The sequence below is a fragment of the Physeter macrocephalus genome, chromosome 13 (genome assembly GCF_002837175.3).
Source record: "Physeter macrocephalus isolate SW-GA chromosome 13, ASM283717v5, whole genome shotgun sequence".
In the NCBI taxonomy this organism is placed as follows: Eukaryota; Metazoa; Chordata; class Mammalia; order Artiodactyla; family Physeteridae; genus Physeter; species Physeter macrocephalus.
This window is the reverse complement of record NC_041226.1, coordinates 15935858-15939285: the sequence shown is the minus strand read 5'-3', so window position 1 is coordinate 15939285 and position 3428 is coordinate 15935858.

The window sequence follows — 3428 nt, the reverse complement described above, 5'->3', positions numbered from 1 at the left end:
AATATTGTGTTAGTTTCAGGTGTGTGGCAAAGTGTATATATGTATTCTGTCTCAGATTCTCTATTTTCCTTTTTAAGAAATGCCAAATGGTTTTCCAGAGTGACTGTCTCCATTTTACATTCCCACCAGCAACATATGAAGAGTTCTGATTGTTCCACATCCTTTCCAAAATTTAGTATTTTTCATCTTTTTAATTTTAGCTATGCTAATGTGTGTAGTGGTATCTCATTATGATTTTAATTTTCATATCCCTGATGATTAGTGATGGTGAAACCTTTTTCATGTGCTTATTGGCCATTTGTATGTCTTCTTTTGTGAGGTGTCCATTCAAGCATTTTACCCATTTTTTTAATTGGGTTGTTTGTCTTTTTATTTTTGAGTTGTAGGAGGTCTTTATGTATTGTGGATACAAGATATAGGTGTTTCAACCAATCAATACATAACCTTGCTTTGTGTGTGACTGTTTAAAGACACCTTATTAAAAAAAAAAGATATAGATGTTCTATCTATGTATCTATCTATCCATTCAGATATACGCGTTGCATGTATTTCCTCCCAATCTGCTACCTATTTTTTTGATAGTGTCTTTTGATGAATAGTACTTTTAAGTTCAATTTATATTCACTTTTCTTTTATGGTTTGTGCTTTCTGTGTGTTCACCAAGAAATCTTTACCTACTTCTGTATTCTCTTTTTTCTTTTTTAAAATTTATTTATTTATTTATTTATTTACTTATGGCTGCACTGGGTCTTTGTTGTTGGGTCTTCGTTGCTGTGCATGAGCTTTCTCTAGTTGCAGTGAGCAGGGGCTACTCTTCATTGCAGTGCGCGGGCTTCTCATTGCGGTGGCTTCTCTTGTTGCAGAGCTTGGGCTCTAGGCACACAGGCTTCAGTAGTTGTGGCATGCGGGCTCAGTAGTTGTGGCTCGCGGGCTCAAGAGCGCAGGCTCCCTAGTTGTGGCTCACGGGCTTAGTTGCTCCGCGGCATGTGGGACCTTCCGAGGCCAGGGCTCGAATCCGTGTCCCCTGCATTGGCAGGCGGATTCTCAACCACTGCGCCACCAGGGAAATCCCCTGTATTCTCTTATGTTTTCTTCTAATCACTTTGTTGTATACATGGGATCAAGAACTAAAATAATAACAAAAACATAACCACAGTACCATTATTACACATAAAGAATAAAAAAGTTTTTAATATTATTAAGTATCCAGTCAGCATGATGTTCAAATTTTCTCAATTATTTTCTGATTTTTCCTTACAGTTTTTGACATTTACATTAGAATGCAAATAACATTCATATATTGCTATTTTTATATGTTTCTAAGGCTCTCTCTTAAGCTATATATATCTCCCCCCACCCACTTTTTTTTCACTCTGTTGAAGAAACTGGGTCACTTGTAGAGTGTCCCACGGTTTGGATTTTGCAGATTGCATCTTCATGGGGTTGTTTATTATATTTCTCATCCCCTGTGTATCCTGAAAACTAATAGATCTAAAGGCGTGATCATATTTAGGTAGGCTCAATTTTTGTCAAGAATACTTCATAGTATTCTGTGAATACATAGGGCAGGAAGTATATGGTGTTTGAGTCTCTCTCTTTTGTATGATGTTAGCAGCCATTGACGATCGTTGTTATTGTGATTATTTCATTAGGGTCATAAAATGGTGATATTCCATCATTTCTTCTAAATTCACTAGCTGAAACTTTCAATGAAGAGACTTCCCTGAAGTAATGATATGGATGTCCTGTGGACTTTATCTTGAGTAGTTCTGGGAATGCCAGTGTTTCTAGAGTTATTTATCTGCTTTGTATCACTAGATTTAAATTTTCCGCAAGGCATTAGGCTGAAGTTGTTGCTTATTGATAGTTACAACAAGAGCAATAATAATCACTACATGCTGAGCACCTTGGGGGCAGGTTCTAACCTAAGCACTCAATGCATTTCGCTCATCAGATATTCTGAGTTGGCAATTGTTACTCATAGATCCTCATGGCTTCTACCATAAGATAACAGACTTATCTGATGATCTCGTATCTTCCAGGCCCCTGTCTCCACTATGGATATGTGGAAGACTTTCCTCCTCCTTTAACTTTATAGGTTTGAAAAGATTTATATCGTTAAATGCCTTTCCCTGCGTGAAAAAATATGAACTCGGGACAAACACTCACATAATAGGATGTTGACTATTCCCATTAAAGTTGAAAGAGAAGGGCTGGCTACAGCATGAGTAATCCCAGATCTGGCTGCTTACTGATTCAAGCCAGAAATTTAGACACATCATTTGCCCCTTACAAAGGCTCCATTTCCTCCTTGGTAGAATGGGAAAAAATAATACTGGGTCATGACTTGTTGCCAAAGAGGTGTTTCCTACTAGAGACCAACTGGAGACAGCTTGGGTAGATGGTGAGGTCTGTAACTGCTCCCAAATGAATATAGAAAAACATCCCAGAGAACACACCTTCCCTGGTGAGAGCCCCCATTTTTCCTTCTTTATAGCTTCGTGTCTTTTAGGAGGAAATGATCTAAGCGACTAGATGTTTGAAGGAAATTATTAAACAGAATACATAAAATTGGGTTTGACTTGAAAGAAGAAAGTGTTTTAAGATTTGAAAGACTAATGAGTTTATGCTACATAGCAGTCCGTTCTGCTGGGATGTACCGTTCAGCTGGTTCATAGGCAGAGAGGTTTGCATTCTCTTTCTTGATTTGAGGAGCAGGATTATTTCTTGTGTATTCAGCTGCTTGTGCCTCCTTCTGTTTCCTTGCCTTTGAGTCCCTTCCACAAAAATATCCTCCACATACCCAGCAGTTTCTATCCCTTTGCACATTTAACTCCATTATAAGACAATCTGTTTTCCCTGAAAACTTCACTGAGCATTGCTGTTGGCTTTCCTGAAGATACAGATATGTTTAGTAAAAGTTTACCAGTCTCCATTGCTTTAAGGGTGGAATTCTGTTTTACATAGAATGAGGATACACCCCAGTTCCTCCAAGATAGCCTCAACTTATGATTGTCACCCAGTTGTCATTATTAATAGTATCCTCTTTCCCTTTCAAAAGTGTCTTGGTGTAGATGAACATCCTGTGGGCACGTTACCTGTACTCACTAGTCACCCATTACTTTTCTTTAGGCCCAGCCATGAAATGGTGGAAGTGAGCCCAGGGGGAATGAAGATTAGAGTCAGCAGGTTGAGCAAAAGACCTCCTGGCTCTTCTTGAATAAAAGAATCACTAGTGTTTCATGACTGTTCCTCTGATATGGTCAATGAGACTGAGAATGCCACCTTATTCTTCTTTAGACTTGTTACTTTTGATAACTAGGAAACATGTTTTTCATCTGAAGCCACTTCAAGTCAACCATGATGCAGCATATTTCAAGCCAGTTTAGCAAGAAGGTAGCAACGAACATGCTCCACGTAAGGCTGTC